We start from the raw sequence: 21,020 nt of genomic DNA, 5'->3' as shown, positions 1-21,020 counted from the left end.
GGTGGAATAGCATTTATGTAGTAGTTGATTGATTGACTAAATTAGCCAATTTCATCTCTACTAAGGCCCAATTTACAGCAAAGCAAGTGGCTCAACAATTCATGGAATATATTTTCAAGCTTCATGGTTTGCCAATGAAGATTGTGTCCGATCACAACACTAAGTTTATGGGCAGCTTTTGGAGGAGTTTGTTCTCTTCAATGGGGACTCTTTTGACTCCTAGTACCGCATATCACCTGCAAATGGATGGGAAAACTGAAAGAGTTAACAAATGGCTAAAGGTTTATTTGAGGCACTTTTGCCATGAGACACAAAATGCATGGGACCAATGGCTCCATCTTGCAGAGTTTTATTACAACAATACTTACCATATGAGCATTGGAATGTCTTATTTTGAAGCTTTATATAGCTACAAAGTACAAGTACTCTCCACATTGTTTCATGAAGATGTAAATACACAAGCACGTGAGGAGTTGGAAAAGATGGAGGCCCTTATAAAGCAATGCAAGGACAACATTCATAAAGCTCAAGAGACAATGAAGGTCTATGTGGATGAGAAAAGAAGACATGTGGAGTTTGAGGAAGATGAATGGGTATTTTTAAAGGTTCCCAAGTCACGTTATGCTTCCCTTAAAGAAAGACACAACAAACGTGCTCATAGGTTTTATGGTCCTTATCGTATTGTCAAGCAAGTTGGGGATCTTGCTTATCAACTAGACTAACCTTCAAACACAAGAATCCATAATGTCTTTTATGTGTCTCAGCTTAGAAAGTATGTGGGACCTCAAATTCAAGTTCTTGAAGAACTACTTCTCTTGGATGATGATGGTTTAATCATCTATGAGCCCGAGAAGATTATTGCCAAGTGGGAGAAGGTTCTAAGGTATCATATTCTTGTTGAATACCTTATCAAATGGAAGGGTTTGCCTATTGAAGATTCTTCATGGCAATAAGCATCATATTTGGAACAATTTCCATGACTTCAGCAAGAGGACAGTTCATAAATAGGAAAGTAAACAGCTTGCTATATTAAATTTTTGTGAGAAAGTAAATTTTCTTATTGGCTTTAAAATTTGATTTTGAAGGCGTGGCTAGATACTACATGTTGTCCTCTACATTTCTATATCTCAGACATGAAGATTAGCCACTTCTAGCTCAAGATATGTCCAATTTTGTACTATAGCTTGTTTTGGATAGTTCGCAGCAGTCTGTTCCATTTATGTGGTCCATCTTCATCAACTTCTTTGATCTTCATCAACATGGAGCTTTATTTCAGCATGATTCCAAATGCTTCAAGCTATCTTTGTAATCATCCTTGTTATTTGTTTCCAATTCAGCTTTGATAACAAAGCTCCTTTATGTTGGGATGGCTTGTAATAAAGCCTCATGTGATGTATACTGAATTCAAATAATTGAGTTTTTTTTTTTTTTTGAAATGCATGACTCTTAAATTTTTTTTAACATACACACACATCGAAAGTAGTAATACATATGGATATGAGTTACATTATTGCTTATACACAATTGCAAGTGCAGTACTACGCATTGACATAATTAAATTGGATTATGTTAACGTATGCGAATGCATCATTCACGTACCACACATTATTGTCACACTTATACCTTGCCACACATTTATTCAATAAATATTTATTTATAGGGACAAAGTAAAATACCTTATATTCATCAAGAAAAATACATGCGATGGGATTGATAGTGATGGCAAATACAAAAAGTTGATAACCAACGAGAACTCTCATTCTTTCCTTGGCTTTTTCATTGGTGGAGAGGAGGGACCAGCTTCTGATGAAAATATAAGTTTCTTCTTTACTTAGAAAATGACACACATCTCTTTCTCTAAGAGAAGCAGATCTGACACTTTAGCAAGGTCACCTAATGTACCAAGCACACACATTGCTCCACCACACGTTTGATCAAATAAATAAAGAAACTTTGATTGCTTGACTAGCATCACCTTCTCCAAGCTAGATGTCACGGGTATCACTCGAAAAGGTAAAGCTTGAATTTTTATGATTGTTTTATGTCCTCATGGTGAGCACTTCTAATGGAAGACAACCAAGTCTGCAACAAGGTTACCAATGTACTCCTTCTAGAGTTGAATCCTTCTGTCGATTTGCATACCAAGCTCCAGACACACCAAACTTCAAATAGAATAGCTGAAGACATCATTTTTTGCCAAGATTTTAGTGGTTGGACTCTGAGGGACCCGAATGTACTCTACCGTCAAGTTTTGTCACATAAAAATATATGATAGTTAGAAATATCACCTTCTCCAGATCATTCCCTTGTGTGTCAGCGGCGAGGTACCTCTTTGGGCAGAGGGATCTACAAACTCCTTGGTAGGAAGCTAGGGCCTTTGTCCGAACAGATAATGCTATAGTGCTTTAAATTCAGCATCCGACACAAGGTAATCTTCTTCAACAGAGGTAATCTACTCCTATGCTGCTATGATTGCACCCACTGTATCTAAGCTTGTGCCATCATATCTTCCAATCTATGCCATCCTCAAATGCACATCCATGTAATCATAATCAATCAAGTCTTCTATCGAATCTCTGACTAGGACAAAAAACAACTCTTCTTTCTTCATTTTCAAGTATTACAACACATCCAATAGAAGCAAGTATATATACCATCTAGTTCAATGGGCGTCAAGGAGGCAAGGTTGGGTTTGTTGACTTGTGGCTGTTTTGAAGAAGATAGCACCATGAGAGCCAACCCTTGCTCTACCAAACCACCCGATGTTCTTCTTCAACATTTATGAGCTCTTCAATGGGCTCTTCTCCCATGTACATGATAGCAACAACCTATGGAGTTACATCTTCATCACTCTCCTCCTCTAGGGGTATATCCAATGCAAGGAGGTAAATTGTCAATGTGCAATTACACTTTACAAGATCCAAAGGTATTGTATCTGCTACTGCACTGCCCATGGGAACAGTGCATACTCTGTGTGAAGGATCCACATGGGCCAGATACCTATTCACCACTTTTTGGTGATTCTTCCCTGTGTGAAATAGTATGAGCTGTTCCAGAGGCACCCAAGTCATGTTAAATCCCTTGATGGAGTATGTGCAGGTAGTAATGGTGCTCACAAAGTCTTCCAAAACCTGAAGGCGGATCTAATGATGAGAGCATACTTTCAAGGTTAAAGTTATTAGAGAAAACTTGAAATATCTCATCACCTTGGCTAGCAAAGAAGTCTCATGGATCCACTCATCAAAGTGTGCACGAGCATTCATCATAGAAGGTAGGAGGAATGTAGTGGATATAAAGAGATGACGAGAGAAAGTGTGAAATGAAACAATGAAACAAGAACTAAACTAGTTCTACCTTAAAAACCTTAATTTTTAAACCATTAAGGCTATTCGCATACGATATTTAGTTATGGCTTTACTTAATGTTATGTATCAATGTGAAAAGTGTATAGCAAGTTTATGATTTTGTATCAATACCATAATTTTTAAATATTGCTAGTTTGCAAGCGACAATATTCTATTAGCAAAAAAAATCCAAAAATTTATAAGTGTTAGATATTATAACTTATGGTGTTGGGATTTTTAGGAAGACCCTACAATTTCTAAAATAAGTGGAGCCACATACTTTTCACTAGTAAGAGTATCCTCATCTCGGTTTCAAATTTTCCTACTATCTAGTTTAAAATAGAAGCTAGCAGGTGGATTCTACATTAACTTTGTAATTTCTTGGCGCATTATACTCAAGGACCAATCATCCTCCATTTGCAACACTTGGGGCTCGCGGTCCTCACAAATGACAGTAACATTCACAACTACACTTTCACCCATGTCTTGATCAAGACAACCATTTACCCTTGAGCATCCTCCATCTACGTTACTTGAACACTAGGTATAAAGTCTGTCATGCAACAAAGTACCTGTAATTGGAAACGAAAGTTAGATGTTGATCTATCCCAAAGTAAGATAATAGACAACTAAGAGAGAAAAACTTTACTTGAAAGTCATGTTCGTTGTTGTCGTGACTCGACACTCCACTGTATCAAGAGTGTGATTCATTTTTCATGTCCAATTTTTGCCTAAAATCCTTGTTATATAATCCTTCAATGCACTTTTTATGACGTGAGTGCTTGTGGTATGTCTCAAACACTTATATTCCTTGGACATATGTGCAAAAATTGCAATTGGTATGAATCACCTTAGATGTACATTCTTTAAGCCAGTGCTTGGCTTCATAGAGTTCAATGTTTGTTGACTTTTTTGTGCTACACATGTGCAAAATGTCACTACTACACAATGGCCATTCTATGCTATTGAGATTCAGTATGTGCATAGACTCAAGGGTTCCATACCAATTTTGAAGTGGTAACACTTAAAAGATCCTATGAAACTCCCAACATTTTGCCACTCATAGCAATTCGAAGGATATACTTCTGTAGATACAAGACAATTAGTTACATAGATATCATGAAATTTCTCATTCTCAATGAGTTGCAAATACTTACTATTTATAATGTTTCGTTGAAAGGGCACAGTGGGCGCAATATGTATTTGTTTTTGAATGAATACATATTATACCAACGCCTGTGTTACAAGGTGAGAATCAACATTCCTTTGTTTGAGAGCTAAAATTTTACCCTTCTAGTGCTTTAATACATCTGCAATTGCAGATGTTTTCACCCTAAAAGCTCACTTTCATACCTGGATGCATATGTACTCAAGACGAGCAATGATATGTATCAGTGATCCAATTCCCTTCTTCATATTTTCTATTACATACTTCTATCAAGAAAATACTTGTTCTTCTCTCAATCATTATAACCTAGGCATTAGATGTAAAAAAATATGTATTAACCCCTAAACAATAAACATTTTAAAGATGTCTAGTAATCACCAATATGCCATACAAATCAACATGGCATTAAGAGATGTTTACGCTTTTGTAAACAGACACAAACATCGATATCGAAAGGCATGTGGATATGTATATTGACACAAAGTATAGATTCAATTTCAAGGTATCACTTTAATCATACCATTTACATAAAATATAATGAAAAGAATAGCACAAGAATACTCAGAGAATTTTGCCAAAAAAAATATTATTATGATGAATAGAAGTTTTATTTGACTCAATACATTGTATGAAACATGGGTATTATAGAGTAGTTGTTACAAGGATAGCAACCACATGGCATGTAAATCTTAATAGACACATTGGATTGATACCTCGAGAAAGAGAAAGGGAAAGAGAGATTACACAACAAGGGTTAGAACTAACATCATGCTATATTGAAAAGATAGTAGAAAAAAAAAACAAACACAAAGAGAGAGAGAGAGAGAGAGAGAGAGAGAGAGAGAGAGAGAGAGAGATTAATAGCTTTGCCTCTTGCTTCAAATAAACTCTGCGAGAAAACAACAATTAGAACCAACATCAAATTCTATTGAAAACATAACATAAAAGAGAAACAACACATAGAGAGAGGGGGAATATATATATATATATATATATATATATATATGAGAACTTGTGCCTCCTCCCCAAAACAACCTCTACAATAAAACAACAATGAGAGTAAGGAATTACATCAAAATTTGAAAAAATAGCAAACAAGAGAAAATGCAAAGAGAGATAGACACTTGTGTTTTGCCCAAAATATGGAACTTCACAGAGAAGAAAGTGCAGACATAAGTAGAACGCTCAAAATCCTAATTATTCTCACCAGGGAGCTTCAATGGAGACACAAATTCACCAGTATAGAAAAGAGAGAGAAAGTGGTATGTTGCTCAACTTTTGGATCAAACTGATTTAGTAAGAGGGGAAAAACCCAAAATTGAAAATTCTCCAAAAAAAGGGGAGAAAATACGAGGTGAAAGAAACTCAAATTTTATGTGTTATTCATTCTCCCTTTTTTAAAATCCCCCACTATCCCTTTTTTTAATAAAAAATACAAGATTTGGAGAGAGAAGATTCACCTTCCATGGATGTCAGTATCTAGCCTTTCTAATGGACAATCCAAAAGGCCCATATCTTAAACTATATTATTTTTAAGGTCCCATTTGTGAGTTCATTTTTTATCCTGATGAAAGAAGAGAGATGATAAAGAACAAAGGAGAGTAGAGAGTAGAAGAGAGAAGAGAGAGAGTAGGGAGAAGAGAGCAGAGAGAGGAAGTAGAGAGAAAATAGAGTTGAAAGAAACGGGGATATAGTAGAGAGAGGAGAGAACAGAGTAGAGTGGATAGAGAAAAAAAATGGGGAGAGAGGAGAAAGAAAAGAGATTAGAGAGTAGAAGAGAGAAGGGAGGGAGTAGCAAGTAGAGAGAGGAGAGAGAAAAGAGAGTAGAGTAGAGAAAAGAAAGGGCGAGAGAGAAAAGAGAGGTAAGGAGAGAAGAGAATTGAAGAGACTAAAGAGAGAAGAGAGAAAAGAGAGGAGAGTAGAGAGGGGACTAAAGAGAGTGAAGGGATAAAAAAGGGGGGAAAGAGAGAAAGGAGGGAGGAGAGAGAAAAGAAAGTAGAGTAGAGAAGAGAGTAAAGAGAGAGGGTGAAAGAGAATATAGATATTAAAGAGAGGAGGGAAGAGAATATGGAGAGAGAATAAAGAGAAAAACAATAAAGAAGAGAGAGAAGAGTAGAGTAGGGTAGAGAAGAGATGAGATGAGATGAGAGGAGAAAAGAGTGGAGAGAGAACTGAGAAGTAGGAGAAAGGCAAAAGAAGAGAGAGGAGTAGAGAAAGGAGAGATAAAATAAAAGAAAGAAGAGAGGGAGTAGGGAGAAGAGAGAAGAGAGAGAAAATATAGGAAAGAAGAGAAGAGAGAAAAAAAGAGAGCGAGACAAGGGGATCAAAGGGAGTAGACACTAAAAGTAGAGAGAAGAGAGAGTAGAAGTAGAGAGGACAGTAGAGAAGAGAGGAGAGAAGAAGAGAAGAGAGAGAGGAGGGATTAGGGAGGAGAGAGAGAAGATTAATTAGGAAGAAGAAGAGAGAGGGTTTAGAGAGAAGTTAGAAAAGAGAGAGTAGGGAGAAGATAGAAGAGGGAAAAGGAGAGCACTCAGAGAGCTGAGAGAACAAGTGAAGAAGAGAAGGAGAGAGTAGAGAGTATGAGAGAGAAGTGTGCAAAGTAGAGTATAGTAGAATAAAGTAAAGTAGAAGAAAGTAGAAGATAAGAGGGAGAAGAAAGTAGAAGAGAAAGTAGAGAGAGGAGAGAGGAGAGATAATAGACAAGAGTAGAGAGTAGGAGAAAGAAGAGATAATAGAAATAGTATATTAATTTATTGTATGTGTTGCTCTTTTAAGTTCTCATACATAGATCATGACTAAGATAGAGAGGGACTATAGATGGTGATATGGCATGGACCGTCTTGTGAACAAGTTATTCCAACATGGAAGAGAGCATAGTAATGTGTCATCCAATAATCATGACTAAGGTAGAGAGGGAGTATAGATGGTGATATGGCATGGACCATCTTGTGAACAAGTTATTCCAACATGGAAGAGAGCATAGTAATGTGTCATCCAATAATCTATAGTTCTACATGAGCTTACATATAATCCAACTAGCCTCTTAATTCTATATCTCTTTCTTGTTGTGGGATTGTAATGATGAGCCCCTACTAGAGGATGACCTCATCATGTTGTACTTGATTTTTAAATGTATTTTTCTCTATTCATGCATGTGCAAATCATGTTGTAGTCATTTTGCTTATATAATTTTATGTCTATGGACTAATGTACTAGTCTAAATTTGACTAGATAGAAAATATAAATAGCAAGAACCTACCCTCTAAAGGGCTAGATACCTACTAATTTGTTTCCTGTCTCTTGTATTCCTATCTTAAATCTTGTCACTATACTCACCATCTATTGTAGTATATGGCAATTAAACATTATCAAACTCTAGTATTGTTTACACAATCAATAAAACTACATAAAAATTCTAATGCACTAATATAAAATCTAGAATAGAATAAGCTATTGTATACAAGCAAGCAATACTCTTGATCAAGTACTTACGCACCTAATTGTAGGCTATGAAAAGAATGTATACATGTATTGAGCTTGCCATCTCCATAATCTGTCTCAAGATCAACTACATCTCTACAAATCCAAGTAAGATTTGAAATAAATCTTCTTTGTACCCAATGCCATTGTGAAAGTTTCAACTATATAATCCTAAGTGTCATTTGACATATACCAATACCAAGTCAATCTCTCTTGCAAGTATCTATTCTCTCACAAAATAGTAATGCATCTCAATGTGTTTTATCCTAGCATAGAATACTTGGTTCCTAGCTAATTATATACTACTCATGTTATCATTGTAAAAGATAACTCGACTATCTCCTCACACATCCAAATCACCCAATAATATTTGCAATTATACCACTTCACATGGTACCATAGCAACACCTCTTCCTTTTCTTTGTCCTTCCTTCCTCTTCTTCTTCGTTTCCCTTTTTTGTGTTGCTTGCACTCTTTTCTAGTCCTTTGTCAATTACCCCATGGCAAGCTAGGATGCTTGCTAGTTCTTTTTTGTTGCAAGGGAAAAATTGGGAAGTTGGCAATCCATTTTGGCATTATTTTTTATAAAAAAGAAAATGTATAGTTTAACTTTTATTGTATGTTTTTTGTGTTGGTTTGCTAGAAATTTCTCAAGATGTGGTCTTATCTTTTGACTGAGCAGATGACAGGTTCACAATTTGAAATTTCTACAATGTCCACATTGGTGGTTGTCAAGGATCATCATTATGAGGATAGGGAAGTATTCACTATGGAGCAATGCAAGGAGCTAGGTCTAGAGACATGCATATGGAGTTTTAGGACCTTGAAGTTTGGCCAACTTACCAACTTGGAGAATATTGTCAACAGGTATCCTAAAATTGGGGAATTGGTGGCTAAATGTGGGCTAACTAATTATATTAGAGCAACCAATGGGCCTATTCACTTTGCCAATTCCTACAACTTTGTTCAAAACTATGATCCTAAGACAAACAAGTAAGATGAATTATTGGGATGAAAAAAGACAGCAAATTGGGAGGTAGCACTCACTTTCAAGTTGATAGAACAAGCCTTAGGTCTTTGTTGAGGGTCAGAATGGCATGGTAAAGCCATTAAAACTCATTTCGTTGATCAACGATGGGATGGTAAGCCTAATGTTCCTACTGATGGAGTACTGTTCTCTGCCATTGAGGAGTTGGACTTAGAGGCACTACACACATGTTTCACCACTTGTTTACCTACAACAAAACTAGCACTCGTGTGGGGAGAATACCCAAGGGCTTCATGGAAGACATCTTTTGGTTGGATCAGATTTGTAAATCCCTTGCCAAGGCACATGAGACTCTTCCCAAAACTCCTAAAGGGAGGCTCACCACTGCTGAGTCCAAGCTATGCATTATAAATTACGGCGGTGCGCTCAAATTAATAAGGTCATCACCATAGTCTTGGGACTCTCCGAGCCATTATAGGTGGCACCCACAGTTGTTGAGATGGGCCAACTAAAGGACAAATGACCACGTGAGGAATAAGAGCCAAGTGTTGAGAAGCAACTTATAAAGATGGGTCAGAAGAGGAGTAAGAAAGGAAAATTCCAGAAAAAGCACTATGCAGCAATCGAGGAGTCTCTTAAGGATGCACAACACTTGAAGGAAGCTCTGTAGAAGGAAAAGGGGAATCGAGCCACAACCATACATGAATCATCAGATAAGGACATGAGAAGGAAGAAAGCCTTCATTCCATAGGAAGATGAGGAAGACATTGATAGGAAACTAGGAGACTCTTATAAAGGAAAGGGGAAGACTTAGGAAGAACACTTGTGATTGATCCAAGAGATTTTTAGATGCTCATGACCACTTTATAGACCATGCAAGCCAAGATAAACAGGTTGGAACAAGATAGACAAAACGAAGAAATTATAGCCACTTCTAGTGTGGAGAAGCTATGACATGTTGAGACTACCACTAGCTCAAAAGACTGCCCAAGAAGGACATCAAAGAATTTGGGTGGTCTTTCCACATTAGAGCTCTTATGTGAGGAGTTGAAATAGGACAAGGACCAAAAAATTATGGAGAGATTGGAATTCCAAAAGAAGTATGAGGCAGAGAGATTATCTCATCAAGAATTTTTGAAGCACTCAGCCCAATAGCTACAAGACTTACAAACTAAGATTGTGGAGAACAACAAGGAGATGGAGAGATTGAGGGAACAATTGCAAGAAGTCAAGACCATAAGGAAAAGGGAAGAAACTATCTATTCTTAAGTTGTTGATCTTATGGTCCAACTAGAGGAGGAACATGCAAGAACATCAGGTTTCACTAGAGAGTTGTCAGAAGCACAATAGACTCAGGTACAGAGATGAAGATGGCCTTCACAGGGTTGCACGATACAATAGCCATGAGTTTGACTACTGCTATCAATCAAGTTGAGAGGAGAAAGCTAACAGAGCTTATGAGGAGATGTTGCAGCAGCTATTTATAGACTTGGCTCATTCCCTTCACAAGGAACACCAACTAAAGCTTCATGCAACTACCTATAAACATACATTATCATCCAAAAGCACAGATGATATGGAGGAACTCAAAGCCTAGTTGGAAATTGTTATCAATGCCTTGGTCACTTTTGAACAAGGGAAGGAGCTCATGTTTCCACCTCCGACCCAACTAATAGCCAAAATCTTGATCATTTACATGACATGGGCTATAATGATCAAGAATTGAGGGATGTAGGAATGATGCAGCTAGTATTTAGTGAGCCATGTGACTTACAATATGAGATGGTTGGTGAAGACCCTATTGCACTAGAGCCTCTTGAAGGTATGGTTCCTTCTAATGAGGAATAGAGAAAACACACCCAACACTGTCAAACAAGGAATCTAAGGTCCAAGAGCACTTTGATAGGATGGTTCAAGTTCTTAGGGCTATATAGCCCTCAAGATGTGCCAGAGTATCCCATTGACATGCAAGGCATCGAGGCACAAAGGGAGGATATCGATGAGCTCATTAAGACCTATCATGAGACGCAGAAGAAGGAGACTATCATTTTTTATTTCAATGTCTACGGAGATGCAAAATTCAAGTACAATGCAAAAGCTTACTAAAGTGGGAGAGAAGATCGCTAAGCACTGGTTGATGAAACAGAATAGGTCAGCCTTGAAAGCAACTTGTAAGATTCCCAAGGAGAAGAACAAGAGGGATTATCTCACCCAAAAGCCACAAGAGGTGTGGAAGCTTCAACCAAAATGGAGATATCCTATTGTGGAAGCAAATGAAATGGCCCATTTAGCCTTTTGCTGCTCAAATCTGAAGACAGAGGTGATCCATTGCCCTTATCTGAGAAGGTATGGAAGAGACTATGATGCTGCAAAGCATGGCAAACATAACTTTTCCAAAATTCCCAATATCAATGCTCTTCATGAGAGTAAAATCTATCACTTCTAGTTGCATGATATGCTATATCCTCTTTTGACAGTTTCCTTAAGCTGTACTCAAATTGCCTACATCCTACATTCATAATCACTTGCAATTATATCTGCCTCATAGTCAAGCTCTTACAACATCTACCAACTCCCTATGAGGATGGCCTACCACCCTTATTCTTCAACATCAACATAGGGATTGACCGCATTGCCATGGCAAGATTTCTTCTTCAAGCTATGTTGTTCCCCTCTTACTGTGTAGCCTTACTTGAGGATATGGTGGATAGTAGATTTGCTTGATGTACCCATCCTTTCTATCCAAAATCACTCATTTATCTCCGAACTATTCTTAAGCTATATCTTCTGAGCAAAGGGTGTCTTTCACTTACCTTGCGACCACTCCCCGAGGAGTGACTCACTTGTACATCCACCTGAAAAAAAAAACACTCACATGCACTGCACCACACCTAGGGGTCCTCAAGTTGGATGCATCCAATGGCTTTGGTTGGCTGGCTCCGTCTTTAATCCCGTGGTCCTTTTCCCATTTTCTTACACATTTTCTTAGGGCACATCAAGGTGAGGACATAAATAGGGACTCTCGACTCGCCTAGGTTAGAATTTTCTTCATGAGTCACTTGCACATTTCATCCCTTCATTTGATTTATCCAATGTCATCAATCCTTACTTCTTAGCAAGGTGAAAAAGGTTCTTCAACATAAAGCTAACCATTGCATCAGCTACATGTGTGGTTGATCATGTGGCGACCCATGTTCTTCAAGAGTTTATTGGATTCAACACGTGCTAACTCCTTTTTCCTTAGCCACGAAATTTTTTTCCATCATCATTTGTTCAAGTTCCTTTACTTCATCAAGCATCATCATCAATAGAAGCACCCATGGAGAAGTCTTCTAACTATGTATTAGACTATGTAAGCATATGCACTCACTTAGTATTTGCACCATAACCTATTCATGGTTTTGGGTCCTCAAGTGTGGGGCAACACTTCAGGCTTGATTCGACCCATCTCCCAAACCAACATCATTATTTGTCTTATGCACAAATAGCAGACTAGCACTTTCCCCTAGGGAGTGAGTGCATGAGGGGGTTTACTTTGCAGGTTTAAAGTTTGTGGAGAATCACATGTCATCATTGCCACATCAACATAAAATATCCCATCTTTTGTAATATTCTAATAATTTCCCATGACCATTAAAGAAGTCTCCATTTGAAGGACCAGCAGTCAAGTGTCTCTTCAATAGCAACACCCATTTCTACAAGATTTGTCACCAGTATGAACATTAGTCACCACCTACCACAGCATGAGCAACATCCTCTATCCCAACCGTGGTAGAAAGAATATAATCTTCATCAGCAGCATTCATTTCTCCACCATCAAGACCACTACTCCTTCATCGATTGTTCCCAGCATTCTGCGCCTTTGGTGCAAGCTATTGCATGCTACCTATGACATGAGTGCCATGGGACTGGCACTCATTTAGGGGGGAAATAATGTTAATGGTATTTTGAGAAGGTTGCAAAAAGCACAAGTGTTTGCTACTATTTCGGATTATGGACATCATCATATTATCATGGATGTATTCCTTTGTGAGAGTCGGGTGCACATTGTATTTATCACTCGTAGTTGTATTTTGTTGCACCCACAAGTGTTGTGTGGGTTGCGCATATGTGTTTGTGGTTAGATTAGCATAGGCTTTGGTCTATTTAGGCCAAGGTACAAGCATGCGTCAAGGATTGATCAGCCTAGAGTCCACTAAGTGGGTAGGACACCTAGGAGAGGGTGCAAACCCTAATTCACAGTTGTGGAAACCCTAAACTCAAAAGGGGTGCAAACCCTAAATGCGAAACACAAACCCTAGCCCTAATCCTTATTCTTGGCCTATATAAGGGTGGGAGGTCTCAGTTGTATTGACCCTTTTGGCACATCCATGCTGCAGAAGCTGTATCAATGTGACTACTCAAGCTTTCTATTCTATCTTTTCATTCTATTATCTTGCTTCCATTGTGTTGAGATTGATTGAGAGGGAGAGAGCAAGAGGTGCGTTGATTCAAGGACTAAGGGAAGGTGAATCTCTTTGTCGTCTTCTTGCTTTTCTATTCTTCTCTACTAGCTTATCAACTTGTTGGTGTGCTTGATGGTGGATGCAAAGGAGTGATGGCATTGGATCGTGTTGATCATGGATATAGAACCATATTTGAGCCTTCGACTCATCAAACGTAAGAAGGTAAGTTGGGTGAGTTTGCTACAACTCGAAGGCTAGTCTTGTGTTCTTTCTTTCTCAGGTTGGAGAGAAGGATGCTTGGCTAGTTAGAGCAAAGTGTTGAGAGACAAGGTGAGAGATTGTCGCCAATGTGAGTTATAGCTTTTGAAACAATAGAAGTCCTTCCAAAGTCTTGATTTTTGGTGCGTTTGGCCCAACATCTCTTTTAGTACATTACTAGTATATGCATATGTATATACCTTAGGATAAGGGAGCCAACAATATATTGCATACCCCAAGAAAGTTTCATTGCACTCCCTAATGGAGTTTTACCTCACTAGAAAATATTGCAACAAAGATTTTAGCTCCAAAGTGTATTTTGAGATGTGTATATGGAATATTAAGATAAAATGCTTGTTACAATTCATAAGTTTAAATGTCTATGGGATATAGCTAGTTTAAAAATACAATGCTTAGTCCTTTAAGGAGAAACTATGAAAACTTTATTCAAATAAAGTGTACCTTATCTCAACTAATAAACACCTTCTTTGTACATGCCATTTTGAAGGCCTTTTTAGAATTTGAGTATGTTTAATATTATAATGACAATACAATTTTTGTAACTAACTATGATCCTCTATTGTTAGTAGCCCAAGTATGCTTATAATTAGTGATAAAAAATAGATATGGAAAAATGACTTTATTAGAATAGATTTTATGTCAAAGAAATCATCACATATATTTTCTTAACCTCATGATATTACTCTTGGTTAGATTTCACATAGTCAAATGTCTCTTTTCTTGAGACATCATTTATTAACTAGTACCTATGTATGTATTTGTCAATATAAATGTTAAATTGCTTCAGTGTTCAATTCCAGCTTATAGCTCAAACATTAAGTAGAATCATAAGGAAGTAAATGAATCTAACGTGCTTCTTTTTCTTCTTTGTAACTTCAACTAAGAAATCTATAGTTGGATATCTAACAAATTTGACAACAATAGAGTATGATGGTGCAATTGATGTGTTCTTATTAAGAAATGTAACACAATTATGTGTAACACTTAATCTCAATGGTCTTCATTTACAAAGATACTTTGCTAAGTCAAAGTTTTCAAATGGAAAAGTGATGGCTTGTTTTTTTATTTACTAGGATGTATGGAGTTCCTTGAAACCTTATTTGCAAGAATCCAAGTGGGAGAATGCTCAATAGTTTTACATAAGAATATCATGGAAATTATTAAGTTCTTGGAGATCCATGCAAAAAGAAAGTATCCTTTCTTCATGGTTTGGGGCCAAGAACAATGTCATGGACATCCACTCAAAACTAGAAATAGGCTAGATAAGGTGGGAGTAGAAGCAATATTCAAGCCTCTGAAGTATGTTTGGGATCAATATGGAGATGTTTGCCAGTATACCAAGACTATTCTTATAAATGAGAGCCCTTACAACATTTGATATTGATTGCGGAGACTCTATCTTGATCAAAGAACTTCTACCATACTTGACTTGCTTAAGCAAATACCATGATGCACGTGAAGTCATCAAGTTTGATTGATATTGATAGAAACCCATTCAAGATGGACAAGAATTGTATGCACAATTCAAGGTTATCATTGATGAAGGGACTAGAGTAGAGGATGATGATATTTAATCTTCATCATCAACACCACATGAGACCATGATTGATAAATATGGAAGATATATTTAATCTTCAATAACTTATTGCTTCAAGAGACTATCTATTATACAATCATCCTCAACAAATGCTTCACGTCATCTGTCTCTTACATTGAACATCTCACAATTATCCAAGTTGAAGTAGACTCCTTTAGTCTCTACTTTGAAAGATATGGAAGTAATGCAACTTGCTCATCAATTATTAGGATATCACAAACATTTCATAAATAGTAATGCAACTAAACAGTTTTTACAAAATCTAGAAAAGTTGTATTTTTTCAATATACATGATGTAATAAGCCATTGATTCTATATGGACTAATTTTGATTTCCATAATAAATATATCCCTTATATTAAGGGCTTTTCCATGGCTATGAAATATATGGTTGTTAGAAATTTAAAGTGCTTTATGTAGTTACCTTGGTGTTTTTAAACACCACCAATATCAATGAGAGAATCTACATAGTTTTTTATTCTTTCAATAACATTAGTGAATTGTGTTGAAATTTCTTATAAAGTGGTTTAAGTCTAATTTTGTACTTTATGTCTTAGCTAATAACTAAGTCTTGATTAATAATAAAATTTATGTCTTTTTTTTTTGGAAACATAAACCATTGCTAGGTCAAAGGTTAAATCTTTGGTCTTAGAAAAATCATAAACTTCTAGCTTGGTATGCAAATCTTTATTTTATTATATAAAAGTTCATATAGCTATTCAAAGTGTTAAGCTAGTTGATTTTGGCCAAAGCTAATATCCTTCTTGCCCACATATTGTTAAGATAGACGGAACTTTTGAACAAAAGACATTTATATATGCATATACATACAAAATACACAAATAGGGTTAACAATTACTTAACGTGCTTGTGTCTGTTGGTTTACATTTAAAAAAAAAACCATTACATCATAGGTTATCTAAACTTATTAGTATGTGGTATGAGATCAAGTTATTAAACCACACCTAGTTAGTGCTACTCTTTTAAGCTCTTAGTTCATGAAACTTATACATATCACTTTAAATTATGCTATATCTAAAAATAAGAAACTCATATTATAATATCTTCAAATCCATAACGTTATAAAATTTGGCCATGATAATATAACTTCATATAATGTTTGATGCTATTGTATTCTAAATTCTCTCTACACTCCTTTAAACATTTGTATTCTTACATCAAACTTGGAAATTTCTTAGATATATCCTAGCTAAGCCTCCTTGATGTTTCCACCATCATACACAATCGCATTTTGTTAGTATGCTAGAAACGATAGAGTGAAATCCAAATCTCCTAATAGCCACATAGCTTACACTTCACTACTTAAGCTCTTAAGATGTGTGATCTCACATTTGTAACATATAAAGTGCCTTTTAAACACAAAAATAAACATAGTGCTCTCTTTCATTCACAAAACTAAGACATTCATTAAAAGACTTGAAAAGTTTTCAAGATCTCTAATATGGTGTAGTCTTTATGTGAGGAAGGGTGATGTAGGTCTGGTCGACATAGTCATCTATGTGGATGACTTGATTATTACATGTGATAGTAATAGTCACATTACTAATATCAAGGGCATTTTTATGCAGAAGTTTGAAATAAAGGATTTGGGTGAGCTAAGGTACTTTCATGGTATTGAGGTGATTTGATGTGTTGATGGTATATGTATGTCCCAAAGGTAGTATGTCTTGGATATGTTATCCAAATATAGTGTGATAGTATCTAAGCCTCTTTTAGTGCCATTGAAGTAAAATGTAACGTTGAGTGCTGATATTGGAAATGAGATAGAAGACTTTACTATGTTCACGAAGAGAGTTTGACCTATATAACTATCATAAGGCCAGATTTGAGCTATACTATTGGACTTATGAGTCAATTTATGTAGATACCTACTAGGAATCCTCAATTGAATGCAATCAGACATATGTTGAGGTATGTGAAGTTCACTTTATATTATGGACTTTTCTATGAGGTAGGTAAGGATGTACATGTATTTGGGTACACAGATGCAAATTGGGTTAGCAGCTAGTTTGAAAGAAGATCTATCACAATAGATGCAAATTTGGGTTGGTAGCATGCTTGATAGAAGATCTACCAGTAGATTCATGTTTTCCCTTGGTAGCACTGTAGTTACTTGGAGCAATAAAAAGCAACCAATGGTTTTAGGTGGAGGGTGAGGAGGAAGGAAGGATGGACAACCATCAAGTGTAAAAGTGGGGGTTATACTTCAATTCCACAAATGCATCAAGGTCAAATGGGTGCATAGCCAAACCACACAAACAAGTGGTAAGATTTGTGAGGAGACATGGACCAACAAAGAAACTAGCCACATGGAGTTCCTCTTCCATGAGAATTTTATTATATAAGGGATGGTGCTATAGATTGGAAGGCAATTCGAGGTCACAAGCCAAAATGATGGCATGGAGTGAAATAGGAGAATGATATATAGGATTAGCCTGAAGGTTACTACTGGCACCCCGTTGCTCGGTAGTGGTCATCAAATGACTACCAGCCTGAGTGATCTCAAGTTGATGGCCACACCAGAGGCATAAGAAAAGACTAGAAGTGGTTTTTTGGTAGTAAGATCTGCAAACACAATGGGACCATCACATTTGGTCACTGGAGCATAAGCAGAGATGAATCGGGAGGTCTGGAGATGCTTCTAAGGAAGAGTCTTGACATACTTAGCCTACACTAAGAGACTCTTGTGGAATAGATGTTCATGTTCCTCCCAAGTGGGATTCCATAGAGTTGCAAGTTCAAGGGCCTCATTATCGGCAAGGTCAATGTCAATCATAGCAAACAATTTCACAAAGGTGGTAAACAAAGAATCAAATTGGAGTAACCAAATAGTGTCAGAAGAGTTGTCCTTTGTGGCCAAGTTGGCTACCATGCCAGGCCGCTGAGAGAGCGACAAATGAGCAAAAGTTTTAGATCACAGAGTGGATGAGGAGTGGTGGAACTAATCTAAAGATGAAGTGGGACTAGTTTCCCACATTCAAGTTGGATTTTAGCACGGGCGGCTTGATCCAACTAATGGATGGGTTGAGAGATAGGGGAAGAGGAGGATGCAGCAAAGGATTCAGAGGGTCGAAGGGTGGGTGTAGGAAGAGGGACAATAGGTGGATCCATGCCAAAAGGTGGAGGTGGGGAGGTAGAGGAAGATAGAGGAAGCAACTCTGAAGTGGGTGGGAAAGGGAAGGAGAATGGGGCGGAGACTCTAACTCCACATGAGACGGTGGGATTGGGAGTGGGAATGAATGGGAAGCCCACGGATGGGATGGTTGGCGCTTCAAATGGCCTGGAGGAACAGTGAGTGAAGCCCAAGGAAAAGTTCCAAATGAGAAGTTATAGCATTTAAGAATCCAAATGTAGGTGTTACCTTGGTAATAGCCCTAAGCCTCCAAGATAGTGTGTGCCACCCAACACAGGGAAATGGTGGGCTTGGGAGGAGACTTGCAACGTCGGTTGGACTTCCTATGCAATGGCTTTTAGGGTGATGAAGGTGGAGATGGAACCGACGATGGGAGGCGAGGTTGCCATTGGAAGGTAGGAAACTTTGCAAGTGTGGGTTTTGAGGCATGACTAACAGGAGGAGAGTGGTGATGATGGGCTTGAAACAAGTGAGGAAATAAGTAACCACTGGATTAAGAAGGGGTGGGATGAGGAGTTGACGTTTGCCCCATAGAAAGATCCCCTTTACTGAAAGCAGAAACAACATGGGCACTCAGAAAGTGAAATGTAATGCGTTGATCAACATAGTTGATATTGCATGGAACCTAACACTTAAAAGGTTCGCCCAAGAGAAGTTCCTTTCCCACATCTACACGGTTCAAAAGAATGTAAAAAAGAAGAGGGATGCTCTCAGATCTACAATAGTGAGCAAGAGTTTACATTTAGCTAAGAGTAAGTAGGGCTGGCCACCATATGGATGAAGCTTAGTGTGAGTGGGTGTCAAGGTGGGTTGGCCCAAATCCCCATCCAAAGGTTGTATGGGAGAGTATTGAAGTCAGAAACTTCATCAATGAGAGCGTCAGTAGTGACCTACTTGGCAGTAGTCAACTAGATCTGAAGGAAGGCCAGGGAAATGACACAGTCATCCTCAAGGGCAATTAAAGAGATGGACACAACTCATACATTGAAGAATGAAGAGGAGTGTTGTGTGGGGCTAGATGAAGCCAACTTATGAGTGTCAGCCTTCTGCTCAAGTTGCTCATACCATGTTTGTTCAATCACCATGACCGGACACAGACAGGAACATTAGGAGGATGCATGGGGCCTAGAGGGTAATACTTCTTACTGCAGCTACCATTGAAGTGTCCAATGCCTTCCCCCTCTAGGGTTTCAAGCTCAACATTGTCCATCCAACTAATTTGACAGTCCTAGGCCATGAAGTTTCAATTTTTGTTTATGGCCCTTAAGAGAATACAAGAGCACCAGGTCACCTTTATCAAAGGAACGCAGTTGTACATGTCAATCAAACAAAGATGTACATTGGACCTTTTCAGAAAGGAGGGCATATGTGACCAAAAGGACAGCTTCACTGAGATGTTCCAATGCCACAAGGCGGTTGGTCCAAGCACTAGTGCCTTCCCAACACTCCTGGATTGCAATGTGAAGACTGGGGATGAGAAACTCAATTGACATAACAGCATCAGTACCATAGGTAAGTCGACTAGCCAATTGAAGTTTTGAAGGTAGTTTGGAAGGCCTAGAGGATAGCCATAAGCTTATTTACCAATCAGAGTGGGAAGCAGAAAAAGTCTTGGTCAAAACATTAAGCAAAATCTTGTTGGTGGACTTAGCCTGGCCATTTACCTGAGGATAGTATGGAGATGACTTGCGGTGGATAATGTGAAAGATAGAGAGCAAATGCTCAATGACCTCATTCAGAAAGTGAGTCCCTTGATGGCTAACCAACTCAATCAGGTAGCCAAAGCAAGAAATCACATGTTTCCACAAGAATTTAGCCGTGGTACAGGTGTCATTCTTGTGGATGGCTCATGCCTCAACCCATTTAGTCAGATACTTAGTTGCCACAAGGATGTAGCATGCTTATGAATACTGGGTAGTGGGAGTGATAGGGCCTAGAAAGTCAATCTTCTATTTTTTTAAAGGATGTCTAGCGATGACAGGGGATGGCTCCATCTTGTCCTTACGAATAGGAAGTTTGGTGTGCTAGCACTCATCACAATGCTTAACAAAACATGATGCATCCTTAAACAAGGTGGGCCACCATAACTGGGCCTGTAAAACCTTATGTGCCATAGCCTGACCATCAAAAATGTTTGCTAGCAATGCCACCATGGGCTTCTTGGATCACACACTCCATGTCATGTTCACACATGCATCGTTGAAGAAGACCATCATGCCCTAGTCAAAAAAGTTGACCAGCAATCATCTGGTAGGGTCGGGTCTTAATCAACAAGCAAGTGAGATGAGCCTCTCGATGGGCCATTCAGGAATTCCATACTCTAAAATAGCAATAATATCATCTACCCAATGAGGTGTGAGATCAACCTTGAAGAGTTGAGCCTCCTATTGAAGGCAAAACAAATGGGCATCAGGTAAATTATCATCAATACCTATTGCCTTTTCTCCACTTGTCAATCAAGACATGTGATCAGCCATATAGTGTTGCTTTCCTTTCTACACAATCATATAGAAATAAAACTCAAGCAACAACAACAACCACTGAGCAATTCTGTCTATAGCACATG

Source organism: Lygodium microphyllum, chromosome 20, assembly GCF_053477565.2.
Source record: "Lygodium microphyllum isolate KBCC chromosome 20, Lygodium_microphyllum_v1.1.10, whole genome shotgun sequence".
In the NCBI taxonomy this organism is placed as follows: Eukaryota; Viridiplantae; Streptophyta; class Polypodiopsida; order Schizaeales; family Lygodiaceae; genus Lygodium; species Lygodium microphyllum.
Note: the sequence above shows the minus strand (reverse complement) of the source record.